Genomic DNA, 20492 nt, shown 5'->3' on the forward strand with positions numbered 1-20492 from the left:
GTTTTGAATAGGCCTATACCTATATCATAAAATTGGGGTGAGTTCAAATCATGAACTCCTTCATACCACCAAAACCTTGAGATGTTTTTTACACCATTTACTTCAATCTTGTACTGTAATTGGTAAGTTGGATAAGACGGAAATACAATTTAAACAATTTCCAAAATTGTATAAATAAAATTTTATCAATTTAAAAAAACACCTCATCTCTGGAAAACCCATATCAAAAATCCTCTTTTCAAACAGGTTGATAACCTCGTTCAACAGAATACAGTAATAGAATCAGAATTATGTATTTCTCTGTATTATCTTGGAATGTCAAATCTTGATATCATATTCAGGCCCCTGTGAAACAAAATACCCAAATTTAAATGACTAATCTCATATAGACATATTGCTATCAAATGGTGTAGAATTAAATTTAAAAGAATCAATCAGCTAAAAGGGTATTGACTTACTAGCAAACGAACCAGAAAAACAATATGATTTGATTTTTCCCCCTTCTATTTCACTTATTGTACCAAAGAAAACAACACATAAAATACCAAAAAATATCTCTATCATAATGAGACTTTATAAGTTTATAAGGAATTGTTCCATTCTATCATTGACAGGTATGCTTGATACTATATGTCAAATAAATAAATTTAAAAACACATTTAATAAATTGAGTAGTCCATTAAAATAATAGTCATAATATGTTCTGTAAATTTAAAAACTGCTACCATAAATGAAACATTTGCATTTCTCCATTTTTTAGATGTACATTTTTAGCATTGAACAAAATGATAAATATTATTGATGTGATGTACTTGCTTATTTCAAGTCAATCATACAGAAGCCAAACACCATTTTTGGACAAAAAACAATCTACAATTTGAATACTGAAACATATTTCACATGGATGATCAGACCCATATGTCAACTTACACAAATCTTCAAAACAAAAATTAAATAGAACTTTGTAGAACACTATAATATTTTTGTATTTTTAAATATCTATATTTATTATTGATCATCAGTTTTAAGAGTATTACTTAGATTTATAGGAAAATATTTATAATAAATAATTGAATAGTCTCAAAATTAAATCTCAACGTTTAAAAAAATTAAAAGAATTTGAGGATATTGAAGATATATCACATAATAAATCAAATAAATAAAAGTATAAAATCACAATCTTAAAATATGAACAAATAAACTAAGTAAACATTATTAAAGAAATCTACTGTAAGATAAAAGAAGACACAAAAATGCTGCTTTGTATGTGTAAACATTAGAAGGGTAATTGATAGACAGGTAAATTGGATACCTAGGGAGTGTTTGTTGATTTAGCTGAAGACCAATACAAGCAGGTTAAATGGAGTCAATCTCATCTTGGCCAACAGACACATGATAATTGATTATGAAATGCTAAAGTTCTTGGTGCCACTGCCAAACCACATAAACTTCTTGAGCATTATTAAATTCTTTAAATTTATTTTGTGTGTATATACTATACTATTTTATTTCATTAACATCCGACAGCTCTAGCAAATTATGGGATGGAATGATGCTCTATAAACTCTTTCTCAAGACTTTAGAGTGGTGTTTTCCTGGAGACAGTTCAACTTCAACAATATGATCATAAACAAAATTTACTAAGCTATTCTTCAGCATTGTGAATTGTTTAGTATGTATTAAATATACATAAATACTACTGTAATGTTCTTTACATAATATTGTCTTCTAACATAAATTTACAGCCTGTCATAAATAAAAAAAAATATCCATCTTCAATTTTTCTCAATATGTGGTAACTTGCCACGATTGTTGAAAGAAACAATGGTTTTCATATTATCCAATATTTTTGTTTATATATTTGTAGTTTTCTTATTCCCGTTTTAGCAAACTTTAGAAAAGTACAGTATGTGTTCAATAACTAAGACCAAAGCAAAAAAAAACAAAAAAAAAACAACTGTTATTCCACTTCCAATTTCCATTTTTTATTATGTTTTTATTTTTCATATAGAAGTTTACTTTAGGAGCTATAATGAAATCCAACAGTTGAATACAGTAAGTTATACATTGTGGTATGCAAAAGAAATATGAGAATTTTGCGGGTTCAGTTGTGTCTTTTCCAACTACAATATAATTGTAACTTCCAAAGGGAGACAAACCTAAAAATGAATCCCTTTGGATATTTTGCAGACCACAAAATATAACAATCACTGTATATTGATTTGCAGCTGATGAACACTTTGACAATAATGCACTTCAACAGTAACTATCCTAGCCAGCTAACATCATTTGAGTTTATTTTTAGCTGACTTTGCATACCTTCATGTACAGTACATTATACCTCTTACCAAGAAATAATAAATACTGAAAATTACGTCAATGTACTAACATTTCTAAGAACGAAAAGAAACTCCCTTTGTAATACTTTAAACCAATTTTTTTTCGTCACCTTTTTATTTATTTATTTATTTTTTTCATATCAACTGGATGTTTATCCTCATGCAAACATGAAGATAGTTTCAATTTGCAATCTTCCACCAAAGAATGCCAATCATAAAATACCACTTTATATTAAATGTAACTAACAAAACTACATTTTCTTGAATCATTTTAAATCTCTATCTTTCTATTAATATCAAATACAAGTTCATATATTTATTTTTGAATTTTAAAAGTTTAAAAAATAAGATTAACTAGCATATACTTGTGCTCCGCACGGTGTTGAATGAGTGGGGAAAGGTGGCAATGTATATGGTTGAATGTTATGGGAAGTCAAGGAGGCAATCGTGGATGTTATGGTTAGCATGTTATTATTTTTTCAAAAGGACGTCTTTGTAAATAATGTTTTGAGTGTCTTTGCGAAGTCCTTGTGCTGTGAGTAATTATTGTGCAGTTTGATGAAGGGCGGATCCAGAATATTTGAATTTTTCGCTTGGGGCGAAAAAATCAGATACTGCCTCGCTTAAGCAAAAAAGCAAAGATTGCACCAAGCTAAAAAAAAAACAAACTATGTACTAAGTCATATAATAGCCGTCGGTAGCATTTTGCAAGTGGTCCAGCCATTATGGTAAGAGGGGGAGTTGGGTGGCACTTAGCAAATCTGGTAGTAACTAAAGAGTGGAGACCCGCTATTCGTATCCACAGACAAAAGATTTTAAAGTTTAGTGAGGTCTGAGAGCATCCACTTCAGTCCCACCTTGGTTGGTGAACAACCTTTTTTTAGCAGATCTGATTGCCTATAAATAGATGCGTGCAAATACATATATAATGCAATGGATAACATTAACAATTACTATAACATACTGTAATTATATATACATGATGTGCAGGTTACTCAGCTGTGAAATATTAACAATATACAATTAAATAAAACACAGAATACAATATGCCATGGAAATGGGCCTCCAGCTATGCCTACATGTTAATAGTACCGTAGAGTTTTAAATAACATGCTGCTGGTACATTTTTACAAATTCTTGCAAAATTCAGCAAGAAACATTAAACCGTTAGCACCTGTGTGAGAACGCTCGATTGGATCCTGCTAACCGTTAGCAGCCGTGTGAGAACATAGCCTATGTTATGTAACTGATTTGAGAAATGGAACCTTTGCAAATTTTGTTGTTTATGATGTTTAGAATAGTTTTAAATGCATAGGTTTATTTTTACCTGATTGATTTCGAAAACATGCCATTTATTGCTGATGTTTTTGAGGCATACAAGACAACTATACAATGGGTACTCCGTGGTGTGGTGGCGTACATGCTGCTCATATATTTTGTTGACGTGAGGCATGCGCGGTAGACGTAATGAAGCTGCAAAACAGACTGTTTTTTTTTACAGCCTGACATGATATTTCTCAAATCTGAGCACTGCGGATTAACAGTGGGGATTTATTTATGGGACGTTAAGCGATTCACGAAACATGGCAAAACAGGTACTGGTTTTTGGCAGTTTTTGACTGTTTTTGTGTTTGTTATCCAGCCTTGAAAAGTGGCGGACAGTGGTCATGACATATAGAAACCCCAGTGTATGAGATATGAGCTCATTCCTGCCAGCGGTTTCAGAGGGATAGGTGAAGTTACGCGGTGGAAATTAGCAGAAATAATATATAGATAAAAAGAAAATATATGCAAGGTTTAAAATGACGATAATCACCATAATGCGTGATTGAAATGTACTTCATTAAACATGAACTATGACCCGACGCCTCTTGTATGATAGTACAATATTATAAATATTCATCATTTATTGACAGAACCATTCTGTACAAACATGAAGGATCAATTGAAAAGCACATGGGAGAGAATGTAATTTACAAATCATCAAAGGTTATCACTAAAGTCAGGTCTCATAATATAGTAATAAAATAGGCACATGTTATTCAGAGGGAGAATATCAAAAGAAAACACAATTGAAAGCAGATTTCCTCAAAATAACAATGTGAAAAAAAGGTATAAGCATTCATAAAGTCTATTAAGTGTTGGATTATGGCAAAGTGCATTTCCAGAACAGTAATAACAGAAATCCATAAGACACTTTAAATTGCTCTCAAAAGCTAACCTTCTCTCAAAGGATTGGCATCTCTCAAAAGATCGCTCTCATAAATTATCACCTTCTCAAGCATTGCCGTCTCAAAGCGTACGAGTCGCCATGAAAAATTAAAAAAAAGAAATAAAAATAAAAATTTTCACGGAACTCCATCTCCCGCGGGGGATTCAGACGAACCCCCACTAAATACGGGCCTGAGTGTCTCCACTCTCTTTCTGCAGGCACACATTGTAGTGCTAGGTGAAAAACACTAGTCTAGAATTCAATTTTGCACACAATCCTAAAAAGGGTCAAGCAAACCATGCACTAACAAAAAATTAGTGCACAGTTGGGGATAGGAAAATAACATTCGAAGTTGACGTCACGATTGACTTATAAATGTTATAGCATTCTTTAGATTTTTAGATTGAATGATATACTACACGGCCGGCGGAAATGGAAGAGGGGTCCCCACTTTTTGGCAGAAAGTATATGTCTATGCAGATTTTTGTATGATCGGCTTTCCTGCAATTTATATTCCCATCTTACCACTTTGAAAAACGTTCCACAACCACTTGGTTTCACAGAATAGATTTCATAACTGATATAATGTAATATTTCTAATAATGAACACAATAATCTTTCCATTTTATAGCTTATATACTGATTCAGCAAGATTCAGTTACAAGCAAGATTTAAACATAAAACAGAAATGCAATAGTAAATTTACCTGCAAAAAAGGCAAATAAAATGCTGGAGACAAAGCCAACAAAAAGTGGCAGCAAAAATCTTGTGACCTGTATTTCACATTCCTTCTCATAAAATTAACTAATTCCATGATAAAACCAGTCATTACTAGTTTAAATTTTAATTTCATGAGTCATCAAATATAATGATTGTACAGAGATTAATTATGAATGCTGTTGGACTCCAACATACATGTTCTGCTGAAAAATAATTTGAAAATAAAAACAATAAAAAAAAACCATAAACCATACTAGGACAATTCAATGATAAGCCAAGATCTGGGCCAATGGCAACACAAACTTTGACATCATGACACTAATTTACACATAGCCACAAACTAGATGCCGATTATACAGATGTTAGGAATAGAAATTAATGATAAGGATATACTGTAATAAGTTGAATACAGCTGTATATAAGTAATCAATCATCTATGATAAATATGTAAGCATAAACATTTGTAAATAGCTAGACAATAATTATCACAGTATGCCTAAATGGGAAACAGAATTATTAAAAGTAGCGAATAAAGAACATTCTTACCACTATCCTACAGTATTATAACATAGTTAGGTTTTAGCTATCGTTTTACACCCGAGACTCTCAAAGCGCTCGAAATGTGAAGTGGCTCGTACAGTAATTTTCTTCTCCCCCTAGTCTATTCGTGTCTGAGATACCCTGTAAAATGGTACCAGCTACTCTCACCTGTCCACAATAAGGGCTGGACCAGTACACTGGTCCGCTCGTCTCAAAAGATGTGCTGGATTTTTTTTAGTGCACATGAGCCAAATGTGTACACTGGGCATACAGTTTGTAGTCCTTATCCAAGAAGACTTATTCCACCCCCGGAATCATAGAGGAACATGCTGCTTGCACCAGCCCCGATATAATGGCTGTAGGTTGCAACGCCCCTGCCTTACACGCTCGGTCATTTGACTCGCCGTACTCGTACTGTTAGTTACAGTACATCTAAAATTTACAATATTGTAAAGCAAACTTCCAACTTCTGTGATATTCTAATTTTTTTGGTCAAAAAAAAGTAACAAGAGATAAAATCCTGCAAATTATATATTATAACACAGAGTATCTATCAGCAAATTCCTTTATCACTGGCTATTAACTAATACTTGTCATAAAGATATTTCAAGTGATTCTTTTAGAAATGGTTTTCTCCTATAGGACAGTTATCTCCTCCAGCACTGAACTACGTTCTATTCCCTCTCTACTGTACCTACCCACGAAGATGCATTAAAATTCTTCCACGACGGGATGCTCTGCAGAGTGATTAACCTTATCAGGGTTCGTCTCATTCAGCTAAAGAGCAACATACTAACTGCTGGACACCATCCTCCAGTCGAGGTCAAGCGTCCAAATTATTTGGTAATGACCATTACAAAGAAACCAGAGTGACCAGTTCAAATTGATCCACCTGCATGCAGGTGGCCAAAATTTTCTTGCAAATTAGTCACCTGTTATAATTAAGGTATAATAAATAATAATAATAGTGACCAGTTAAATTCCAAAAATCTAATAAAAAAATGAAAATCCTATACCCAAGTGTATAAAGTGTCAGTTAATATACAAAATATATATAGAGGAGACTCTACAAATTGTAAGCCAGTAGTATTTTCGTATTGACAACCTGTAGCTTGAATTTATAATTAATAAATTATAGTAATATTAATCAAATTAGCAATAAATAAACCTTGAGATTGTCTACTATAATTTCCACAATATTATTGCATGTCATGATGATGACAGAGGATATCTAATCAAACTGTATACGTAGTACTTCTAAATTTACAAATGCATGCCAAAGAAACACCTGCCTCTAAAGTACAGACATTCCAACCAACTTTAATTATACTTTTCATTGTATTCCAATACATAAAATTACTATAATTATTTACAAAGATAGTCATACAGTACCATGATATATGCTTTTACTGTATGCTCTTTACATGAAAAGGGCAACTGGTGACAACAAAATTTGTCCTTCATAGTTTGTTAATTTAAAAACACAATTGGTCTATGAAGAAATAACAGGGCATATAATAAAATCTTGGTATAACTAAGAACACAGTTTACGACAACAGTAAAAGATTATCACAGAGTGCAATTCTTTTTTTCAAGTTAATGAAGGGATTTCCTTCATTATTATTATGAATTATGAAAATTCTTCAACATAAAACTACTCCTAAGAACGGTCCAAAAAACTCTTCCTACTCATTTCTGTGGTTGGCAGTTTGATGACCCCTAAAATAATTAACAATATCAAAATGTCAGGAAAAAAAAATGTAATCATTATTTATACATACAATGGACATATGTGGAACATCATTAATAACATTGATCCATTATTAATTTTATTATAATTATGCATTCATTATGTCAGAGGTCAAGTGTGCTGTAGTACAGTATTTTTACCCTGGTATGTATGAACCCTACCTTACCGAACTGAACAGGTAGGCTATACTGTATGTCCATGATGATCATTTCCTCTCTGCTGACAATAATAACACGTTTGTTTATGAAAGAGGAATTGGAGGATAAGGGATAGACAGTGGTAAACCACAGTCGCAATTGTACTCCAGTTCTGTGGGTATTATTATGCAGGCTGATGAGTCACAACTAACCAATGATGCGGCACGAGGCATGCAGCACCGGTCGTAATAAATTCTGTACACAATTGAATAGTGCTTTAGTTGAAAATCAGTGAAGTAATTTAATATTATATTCCAGATTAATCAAATTTGATGAAAAAAAGACAGAACTTTGTTTTAAAAAAATGCTTTAAATTTTTAGTAACTGATCTGAGTGTAAGCCAAAGGTACTGTAATGAACATTCTTCTGGCTCTGAAGACCCCCAGTACGACATTCTCCATGGACAAATTAACCAAAAACCGCAACAGGTTTAACCGAGAGAAGATTGCTCAAGAAGAATAATCAGCTTGGTTTTCTTGAGCAGAAAAATTGAATGCAAATACAAGCATTGCGTTTTTCACAAAATGTATCCACAGTCTTGATATGCATGTATGCAAAATTTTACCATCATTAAAAACCTACTGCATACTAAGTCCAAGTACGAACAGTGGTATTGCAAGTAGACCAAGAAAGAGTTAACCTTTTTCTTGGTCAAAATTAATATAATGCGAACAACAAATAACGCTTTAGTAGTATTAATAACAAGTGGATTGCACCTGGAATAAGTTCACTATACACAATGATCCACTGTTTATAAGGCAAATGGAAGTTATTGAGGTGAAGGGAAGTAAGCCCAATAGGAAGTGAAGGAATTCCAGGTGAAGGAGGTGATCAGAAACTAACATCATGACATCAGCAACTTGGTTCCATTTATTTGTTCATATTGGAATAGTTTTTTGTGTATAAAGTGCTATAATAAGGTGCTACCAAGCACTATATTGTATTGTTGCTCAAAGACAGATGTTTATATCGTGACTTCAATGATAATGATCATTTATATATAACAGATGAGACTAACTCACAGCCTACTGGTGTGGTTCTCTGCAGAGACCTCTTTGCCTAACATCTAAACCTTGGACTATGCAGAGTATCATCGTAAGACACAAATACAGCAGTAAAAATATAGTACAACAATTATACTCAAACTCTTGTTTGTAATAAAGCTCTGTTGAAAAATATTCCTCATTGATAGTAAAAGACTTTTAAGACCACACAAACACAAAACTAAGACACCAGATACTATAGCTCACTGTATGAATGTTAATGTCCTATAATAATAATAACAATAATAATAATAATAATAATAATAATAATAATAATAATAGTGTAGTTTTATATAGCACAAATATCTATCTAATGTAAGATGCTCAGGGCGCTTGAAATGTGGACTAGGAACTCGATCAATGATTATTAGCACAACAGTATTTTCTTGAATAAATTGTGGAACTTTATTTACAATATATTGTCCTTTTACTACTTGGATTTCAGCCATCTTGCTTAAGTTGCAAAAGCTTTGTACGATAGCAGCTGGAAGGCATAATATAATCATTCACATTACAATTTATAGCATTGAATTTGAATAGATATTCAACCTAGCACTACTTTCTAACATTTTGATATAATAAAATCTAATCTATAATAATCAGTAAAAAAGAAACAATGAAGACCTTTGCATTATATAATTACATACAATAATGTAATGTGGTTGCATTTACATAGCGCTTTATACCAGAGTCTCAAAGCACTTGCGATGTGGACCACAGTAGCTCGCGCAGTAACTTTCTTCTCCCCAAGGGTCTCTTCGCAGGCCCGTAGCCAGGGAGGGTTTTCATGATTCGAACTCCCTTTTCTAGCAAACCACCCTCTATTCTGACGAAACCCCTTTTCAAACATTACTGCTTTTATAGCATTACTTAGACTCGGAACACATATATTCTTTGGCTTTGGGGTTTCGACCCTGGACAGAGAACCACCCCCCCCACCCCAATCGGATGAACCTGGCTACAGCCCTGCTTTGTGTCTGAGCTAACCGGTAAACCGGTACCAGCTATCCCTTGTCTGTCCAACATAATAATAAATGTATTTGTGTGCATTTATACATGAAATGTGGAACACTGTTGTAAAGGTCTGATGAGAACAAACATTTTATAGAATATCTTGCAACTTATGATTAGATCATGCCTTGATAAATACCTATGGTGTAGCAGGGGTTATGAAATCAATAATCTTTATAGGGTATGTATTGGCACAGTGGTAGTGTGTCAATATTTGAACACGTAGACCTGAAATAAACAATAAGAGGGTGGCATAAGGTACAACATGGATTCCTTATCTGGACTTTATCATTCTAGTTCTAGTAGTAAATGTAGGCTATATCGTTATTGCCTTGTTTATATATATATAAGTCCAGGTCAAGAATAAATTTTAAAAATCCTTAAACTTGGAAAGGAGATGAAACCACCTCAATGAGAAAAATGCACAGTAAACGATAATAATAATTCTGGATTTATATACTTTAGCGCCTCACGTTGACACAACCTCAATATGCAGACTTACATCCGAATTATACTATCTTGTCCACAATATAAAGTAAAGATTTATTTTGTCTCTTAACTATAAACAGTTTTTGTACATAATGGTTAAATAAACATTGGCCCCTGGATGATGGTAGAGCAATTGAATAGAACAAAAATAGGGGCTTTTTTTACATGCTTTGAAATGAAATAATTTATAAAAACTAAATAGATTAAATGACAGGCCTTATTTAAAAAAAAAATAAATAAATAAAACTATTTTTTCTGTTAAGTATACAATTTGTATTATAATCAAAAAAGTAAGTAAAGGACACTGAAATGAAATATAACTGACAAATAGTAATAAATTAAATTAAATCAAATTAAATTAGTCGGTTTATCCAGGTAAGTAGACACAGAGTAGACAGACAGTTCTACAAATAACAATCATAGCATTAGCAACTCTGGAATCATATTTTGAATATAACATCAGTTTGGTAAAATACATGTCATTTGTACATAATGCATAAAAAAAATCTGTAATTTACTGTATATACAGTAGCATGCTGTATACACACACCCATTTAAGCACAATGACCCATTTTATCACAATGACAAAAATTCCTAAAACTAAACACACATGTAAATTCCATGCATGAATACTACACATGTATAATACCTACAAAGAGACCTAGTGTACATGCTACTATTGCAAATCCTCTACCGCATTCAAGGAAATGGTCCATTTATTCATCATCCATGAAATGGTCTTATGTAATAAAATTTAATCTTGTAATAATTATTCATAAGAATAATTATACAGAATGTTTCCTTGTAGACTAGAAGTAAACAAGTGAATAAGAATTTTGAGGACCGGTATCTGTTTTACATTCTAGAAAATTGTAATAATAATAAAAATAATAATAATAATAGCAAATTCCACAGAATAAAAAAGCCTCAATGCACTTTACAACAAGGAGTAAATAATTTTCATTTAAACTATGGTAATTAAACTATCGGTATAGGTATCCAGAACAAGGCTCCACCCACCAATGTTAAAACAACGTAGCTGTCACATTATAAATAAGTGCAGTCCTTACATTAAATATTGTATACAGTATAATGAATTTACAAAACAGCGTTTTTTTTTGTAGGTAAAGTATATTTGCTACAGTAATTAGGTTAGTACAGAATATCTAACCTAAATTAAAAATTTTAAAATGAGTAATTTCGGACTAGCACAATATTGGAAAAAATAAATATTAGGTTATCAGCATCTCACCAAATAGCCTGAAGAACCACAACACTATGTGTTTCACAACCAAAGCATATACAGTAGTCTCCTTTCTCTGACTACAGTAGATAAGCAGGTTGAAAATTTCTAAAATTCCTTAAAAGACTACAGTAGATGCAGTTGCCACTTATACCAAAGAAACCCTCAACTGGTTCACTTTACACCTCCTGCGGACTGATAATTTCACCCATGAGTCACCAGTTGCGGTATTCCAACTGTTGTTCCAATGACCTTTACATTATTGTTATAGGAAACGAGGACCACACTCAAAGGTAAACTTCAAAGAACATCTACGAAATACCCCACACTGTATTTATCTATATTTTTATAATTAAAACTTGGATGTCAACACCCTTTCAATTGACACCGGTAGATAATTTAAATTAATTTACAATCATGTACATAATGTAATTAGAAAGTATTTCTAGATGATTTTGTATTATTTAACTTTATCTAAGATGTAATATTTGAATTAAATTTGAATTGATTTATTTATAAATAATATGAAAAACTTTTTTTGTCATAATCACAACAAGGCAACATGACATTTTGTTATTAATGTATGTTTTAAGAACATTAACATAGAGCAAAAAATGAATGAACAGAAGTAATTCAGAAAAAAATTATAAATTTCATAACTATTGCTGCATTTCATTTTATTTTTTCTCGGTTGGATTTGAAGGAAAAATTAATAAAAAGAATATTCTATATTAGGAACTAAGTAAGGAAAAATATGGTAATTTTTAAAGATGAAAGTGACTTCTGTATAAATCTAATTAGAGGATTTTTATATTTACCTTACAGTGTAGCCTAGGTCTACTTTTAATTGTCCAATCCAAATCATCATCACCATCATTACCAGTACAATTTGCACTTATGTCAAATACCGTACTTACACTTTGTTAATTATACTTAAGTACATTTAAATGGTTAATTGCAAGTACATTTTGGAAGTGATAGTAGAATGATTTCCATATTAATGTCTTGTCCAGGTCTAGCTAGTATTGTACACAGGTGTGTAACCAGGTTCATGGGAAGGGGTTTCCTTTAATAAACAAAGTTATGATAAAATACTGCTGCAGTAGCAAACTGGTTAAAAAGAGGGGGTTCAGGTGAAACTCCGGATACTGGCCTGACACATACCTGTTGTAACTTTACTAGTAGTAGCATTTCCTATTCCAAGGTAAATGCTTTAGGGCTACATGGTTGGCTAGAAGTAGTTACACAACATCTAATGAATATTGTCAGTAAAACAACACAGGCTGTAACTTATCAATGAGATCTCAACTTAGCATGTTCTTAAGTGACCTTTTACTAAATACCTTGTCTGTTGCTATTCAACCAAATACAGGTTATGTGACAGCAAGCAGGCATTTAACTTCTTAAACACAATTGAATTGGTCAATAAATGTGCGTACAATTACATTATAATGAAGCATCTCTAGGCAATATTTAAAATTGCAGCATCCTAAATATAAATAGAATTTTTTTGTTTACATTCTCAATAAAAAGGTCTGTGTACTATATCAATCATAAGTCTGCAAAAAATCACATATAATATATCATTAGCAATTGTCAGTGGATATTATTCAGGAGGACCACTTCCACGGAATATCAGAGGAAGTTGCATGTTGGTATATGAGATGAGAAATACAAAGAATTGGTTAATCACGGATTATGCAAATTAGGCAATTCTTCACAGTATATATCTTTCATTTATCTCATTTAATTTTTTTTAATTTTCATAAAAATATGATGAAAATGTTCTTAAATAATATAAATGTGTATACACATTATAATGAAGCATCTCTAGGCAATATTTAAAATTGCAGCATCCTAAATATAAATAGAATTTTTTTGTTTACATTCTCAATAAAAAGGTCTGTGTACTATATCAATCATAAGTCTGCAAAAAATCACATATAATATATCATTAGCAATTGTCAGTGGATATTATTCAGGAGGACCACTTCCACAGAATATCAGAAGAAGTTGCATGTTCGTATGTGAGAAATACAAAGAACTCTATTGGTTAATCACGGATTATGCAAATTAGGCAATTCTTCACAGTATATATCTTTCATTTATCTCATTTAATTTTTTTCAATTTTCATAAAAATATGATGAAAATGTTCTTAAATAATATAAATGTGCGTACAATTACATTATAATGAAGCATCACTAGGCAATATTTAAAATTGCAGCATCCTAAATATAAATAGAATTTTTTTGTTTATATTCTCAATAAAAAGGTCTGTGTACTATATCAATCATAAGTCTGCAAAAAATCACATATAATATATCATTAGCAATTGTCAGTGGATATTATTCAGGAGGACCACTTCCACGGAATATCAGAGGAAGTTGCATGTTGGTATATGAGAAATACAAAGAACTCTATTGGTTAATCACGGATTATGCAAATTAGGCAATTCTTCACAGTATATATCTTTAATTTATCTCATTTAATTTTTTTCAATTTTCATAAAAATATGATGAAAATGTTCTTAAATAATATAAATGTGCGTACAATTACATTATAATGAAGCATCTCTAGGCATTATTTAAAATTGCAGCATCCTAAATATAAATAGAATTTTTTTGTTTACATTCTCAATAAAAAGGTCTGTGTACTATATCAATCATAAGTCTGCAAAAAATCACATATAATATATCATTAGCAATTGTCAGTGGATATTATTCAGGAGGACCACTTCCACGGAATATCAGAGGAAGTTGCATGTTGGTATATGAGAAATACAAAGAACTCTATTGGTTAATCACAGATTATGCAAATTAGGCAATTCTTCACAGTATATATCTTTCATTTATCTCATTAAATTTTTTTCAATTTTCATAAAAATATGATGAAAATGTTCTTAAATAATATAAATGTGCGTACAATTACATTATAATGAAGCATCTCTAGGCAATATTTAAAATTGTAGCATCCTAAATATAAATAGAATTTTTTTGTTTGACATTCTCAATAAAAAGGTCTGTGTACTATATCAATCATAAGTCTGCAAAAAATCACATATAATATATCATTAGCAATTGTCAGTGGATATTATTCAGGAGGACCACTTCCATAGAATATCAGAAGAAGTTGCATGTTGGTATGTGAGAAATACAAAGAACTCTATTGGTTAATCACGGATTATGCAAATTAGGCAATTCTTCACAGTATATATCTTTAATTTATCTCATTTAATTTTGTTCAATTTTCATAAAAATATGATGAAAATGTTCTTAAATAATATACATGTGCGTACAATTACATTATAATGAAGCATCTCTAGGCAATATTTAAAATTGCAGCATCCTAAATATAAATAGAATTTTTTTGTTTACATTCTCAATAAAAAGGTCTGTGTACTATATCAATCATAAGTCTGCAAAAAATCACATATAATATATCATTAGCAATTGTCAGTGGATATTATTCAGGAGGACCACTTCCACGGAATATCAGAGGAAGTTGCATGTTGGTATGTGAGAAGAAAACGCATTTAAAATAAAACATATCGTTAAGAATAGAAAATCACATTACTAGTTCTAATGTACAAATTAACCTACTACACATCATCTTCAAAATAATTACAATATCTATTTCATTATAAATAGAGAATAAAATACAGAAATAGTATTATTCATTTTAATGAAGGGATCATTAAAACAGAAATTCAAATGTGAAGAAGTATAACAAATCTAGGCCTTTTAAGAATATGAATGCATTTTGCCTTGAATGCAAGGTTTGTAAATGATTGTAGAATACCAAATTACATAACTTGATAATTATAGAAATAAGCTTTTAATAATGGCCTTCGAGTGGACAATGTTACAGTATGTTACGATGATTATTTGCATTTTAATAAGGTAGGTTCTTTGATTTTCTTTACTCTTCTTGTATAACAAAAATATTAATAAGTTATACAGTAGTAGCACTTCAAATTACAATGGCCCTGGAATTAATAGCAATTGAGAGTAGCTATTTAATAGTGGAGCTATCACTTAGTGACTTGCCCATAAGCGATTAGCTCCTCCATATTCTCTGATACATATATCGTTATAGGTGACACAGGGTGTAACATACAGTACTTTACCTTTGTACCGCAGAAGTTAATATTAAATGCAATGGGGCAAGGTTCACTTACATAGGAATAGTCAAAATCTAATACTGTACATTATTAATCGATTTATTACAAATACTATAGACTAAACAAAAAAATGTAAATAATTGTAAATTCTAAAGACATACTACAGTTCCTGTGGGAAAAGCGTATGCACTTTGAATAAAAAATTTGGCTGACTTCAGGAGTTTTTAATGAATAATATATGTAAAGCTACAGTATGTATTAATCATCATAGTTTTAATTTCCAGTTAATCAGATTACAGAAGTATTTTCTAATAAATTATTATTAGTCACTAAATCCAAAAGAAATTAATCTATTAGAAAAGATTATACAGCAATTAAATTCTAATAAACAAAAAAAAATTGAAATATAGTGTTTCAAAATCAACACTTTGCAATAAACTAAAGTTGGAATATGTGAGAAAATCCATCTGTTTCCCAAAGAACATTACTGGAAAAATATTATGTAATATAAATTACAACAAGAATTGGATATAATATATAACTAATTACAAATAGGTTGATATTATAAGAAACTATATTGTTATTGTTTAATGCCAAATAAAGTGAAATAAAAATTCTTAATAAAACTTTTATATAAATATTTATTTCAATATTTTTATTGGATATCTTTACAGTAAATATTTTATAATACTGCAATATATTAAAATCTATGGAAGTAACATGTGTAAATTGAATTACTGTTTGAATTATGAACTACAAAAACACAAATAAAGAAACTAGAGAATATGAAAACAGGTGGTTAAACATTGGATTGCAATGGATGTCTTGCAACAGAACAGAGAGCATGATAAAGGGACCTTGAAAATCTTAATCAAGTGCATACGAATTCAATTGCTAATTGAGATGATAGATCTCAGATAGAGCATGCTACAATATACAACAATATACAACCATGGAGGTATATGATACAACAAAAGGAACTTTGATCACTCAGTAAGATTCACAAGGATAGTCTGTGATGGATAAAGGGCAATATCCAACTAGATGCAATTTTCATGAATATCACATTAAAAAAAGCATGTTTCTATTTAGATGTCTAGAGATGTCTCTGTCAGTGAGAGGTCTAATAACGAACAGAATTAAGAAAGTTATGAATTCCGATTCATTTTATTCATCATATAAAAGCAATATCAGGGCTTAGGTTAGTTATAATGTTAAAAACATACTGTAGATATCAAAATATATGAAAAATGTTAAAAGTATTTACAGTGTGTCTAGAAAATCTATTATTAAATAGCCATACTGCATGTGGCACAAAAGGTCCTGTCTATTTGTTTTTATCTTATAAGTTGTCATCCTACCACCAGATGATGAGAATGGTAATAATACCGTAATTATAGATATGGTAATGATTATGACATCAGCACAGCTAGAATTGTGTGGACAATGATACTGAAAATTATGTGGTAACGGCAATAATGAGCAGCGTTCTCCCAAAGCTGTTTTAGCCGTCAATTTTACCAGTAAAAATAACTGACCATCCAGTAAAAATGTTTGTGTTAGGCCTAGGTAGCCTAGGCTGGCCTTCTTTCAATAAACGAATATCATTCCAGTCCGCAGGCCCAGCTATGATTATGTACTGTTGTTTTTTTTATGCACAGAACTAACTTTGAAGTAAAAAGAACATCATGCCCTGGGTAAGCATCATGTGAACACTCGTCAAAAGTAATGAGCGTATTACGTCGTAACTTTACTCCAGACGGAAGGCCGTCTGAATATAACTACTATCATGCAGACAGAATATTTTAATGGCTCATTATTTCCATTATTAAAACATTCAACATTCCCAATTAAAAGTTTTAATTGCCAATTATTTTCAAACTACAGCTGCTAATTGCAACCTACTGCTAATTGCAACCTACTGCATGCAACCTACTAAAAAATCGCAATAATTCAAAAACAAATCATCAGCTTATAAATTAGCACAATATAAAATCAGCACAATATTCAACAAGAACCTACAATTACAGTGTACAGCCAGGACCAGACTATCAAATTTTATGTGAAATGCCTAAATATGGTCATGATGACATCATATCATGACCATATTTAGGCACATAATGACTATATATGGACATACAACATTCTTTGATAGTATGGACATAGCATAAAACTGTACTGCGGTCTGCAAGATGTATCTTAAAGGAATGCGGGAGATCCCAGCTGGAAATGTGTCACAAGATAGTTATTCATTAGGTTTCCATTTCTTCATAGGCACTGACTGGACTACTCAATTATGTTTAATTTGCTAGGTGATTCTTTCTACTTTTGTGCCTAAAATATTTGTAATCAATATATTTTGGCGGAAATTTTTCAATTGTGGTACTTAAAAATTATACTGTACTGCAGGATTATTAAAGTTCATTAAAAATTTATTTCCAAGGATATAAAACTAAAAATAATTTAATAAAATACAGATATCCTCCAGGTACAGTATGATACAACTTTAATGCTAAAACATATGTTGAAATCGGTGGCTACCAACCATACCTTTGGCCATGAATTGATAAATAATATTTTAGAGTACTTTAAACACTTCTTGAGATATTTAATTTTAAAACCAAGTTCCAACATTAGGCCTAATTTATCAAATATTGGTTTACTTTGTCCAAGAAGATGGAGTAATATGGGTTTACCAATTATGGTTAAAAAACTGTTCCATTATTTCATGCAACAGCCAAAACAAATGTGCTAAATCATCAAATTCCTGGCTTACTAGTGATTCAGTGAGAAGAAATGAGGGTAAGGATTGGTGGAGAAGGTAGTGAAAAAATAATTTTGGTAAGCCTTAGACTGTGCCAAACAAATTTTCCCAACAAGTTCTTATAATTACTTTCACAAAATCTTATTTGCATGTAATAGGTTAATAAAAATCAGTTTGAATTAATTTCTATGACATATATCTATATATTCAATATAGTTAAACGGAATAAAATATCAGTTAAAACCGACTTTCTTTCACAAAGGTAACCATTTCATTAATAGTATTTATAGAGAAGAAAATCTGACTCCTCAAGAGACATCCTCATCCCATATCATTTACAATGTAGTAGGTAGGTATATTAGTTTTAAGGCAGAAAACACCATAATTTTAAAAACAACAAATTAATTTTTACATGGAAACATTACATAAACATTACATAAATTAACACTTAAAAACATAAAATTAAGTTTGTGTACCTACTGTACTGTGTACATGGTTTCCTACCAAACCGAACAAGTTCACTGATAAGCCTATGTCGTGGCTATTATCAGATTCAGAAAGTATATATTTGTATATTCAACAATTTTAAACTAAAATACAAAGGGGTAGTATAGGCTTTTAGCACGTCCCTGAAATACCGAATACCTGGATAGTAGGCCTTAGTCGGTACGGCATCCGCCAAACACTCCTTACGGTTTAGCCGTTTTAAGCACGCGCCGGAAGCTATACCACCATTTGACAGGTTCTTAGCCCGGTATCGATACCACAACACTGGCGGTGGTACGGCAGACGTGGGGGACACGCTACCACGAAAATACTCACTGGGGAAACTGGCGATATAATCATTGCTTTGTACAAGAACAAAAATGTTTCTTACCTTGTTCTTATTAGATATTGGTCTCTTAGTAACTACATACATTCACACTGAACAGTGCGCCGCTTGGGAATGGAGATTACGATGAAATGTAATATTTATAATGAATTACCTCCACTTCTTCTCACGTCTGCCTATCGAAGTATTGATGGGCGGACCACGGAAGTAGAGGAGGTCAAAGTTTATGAGATCGTACAGGTGTACGTACAAAGGTGCGTTTTATGATTTGATTGATACAGCATTGAGATAATATTCTCTTCAAGTGTGTCTTTATGAAACCCTTCAGATTGTATAAAAAACAATCTTCTTCTTCTTCTTTTTAAAATCTAATTGCAACATATATTATAAAAGTAAATTTAAATCAATTAATATAAAATGTAAATTATGTATGATAAGATTGATTCCAGTTTAATATTTATATTAACAGTATTTTTAATTATTTTGTTCAAAATTGTCGTTGATGGATAACCATTGAAGAAAACTTTCAATGATGATATTTCAACCTACTTGTTGCACAGTCCAATTACAAAGAGCAGAGATAAAACCAGCCAACATCAGGTTTAATCTGAGAGGGCGCCATGTAAAGAGTAAATCTCTATATAGGAACTCTAAGACTTTCCAGAACAGACATTGAGAAAGCGAACTTTATTCTGTATTATCTTTCTTATGTTCAATCTTTTTTTCTTAAAATTGGTACTTCAATTCAGTGCATAAGGCTGCTGTTGTAGAAGATGACATACCAATAATCAATAGGCAGGTATATACATATATATAGGCCTATTTATATACACACATATATATAGGCCTATATATACATATATAGGCCTATATATACATATATAATATGTATATACATGCCTATTGATTATTGATAATTAAATCTAGCATTAGGCCTAATTATTATTCACCACTGGGTATCAATAGTGATCCGTATTATTCAATATTGATATTGATCACCATTGACTATTCAATAATGATCACCATTGATTACCAATATTTTCAACAACTCACATTTTCATTCTGTCTATCGTTTCTTCTGTTTGTTTATTGCTGTTCTCTTTTTTTTGTTTTCTTTACTGTTTACTGTTTTCTGCCTGTTTTATTTTTTCCTGAGCTGTACTCAAGAATATCCTCACAGAAAACAGACTTTCAAAGACAATGAGCACTCCCTGTCTTTCACACATTGTAG

General features: G+C 31.4%; 1 protein-coding gene across 6 annotated transcripts in view; it reads right to left on the reverse strand.

The window, feature by feature from the left end:
* Positions 1-19452, reverse strand: part of LOC117102025 (unconventional myosin-Ib-like) — a 51277-nt gene extending 31825 nt beyond the window's left edge. For all 6 annotated transcript variants that reach the window (XM_033242242.1, XM_033242238.1, XM_033242241.1 and 3 more), the window contains exon 1: positions 19307-19452. The gene's annotated coding sequence lies outside the window, so the exon portion shown is untranslated. The remainder of the gene's footprint in view (positions 1-19306) is intronic.
* Between the last annotated feature and the right edge of the window lie 1040 nt (positions 19453-20492).

Source organism: Anneissia japonica, unplaced genomic scaffold (genome assembly GCF_011630105.1).
Source record: "Anneissia japonica isolate Jap-2015-1 unplaced genomic scaffold, ASM1163010v1 scaffold997_len2565447_cov190, whole genome shotgun sequence".
Taxonomy (NCBI): Eukaryota; Metazoa; Echinodermata; class Crinoidea; order Comatulida; family Comatulidae; genus Anneissia; species Anneissia japonica.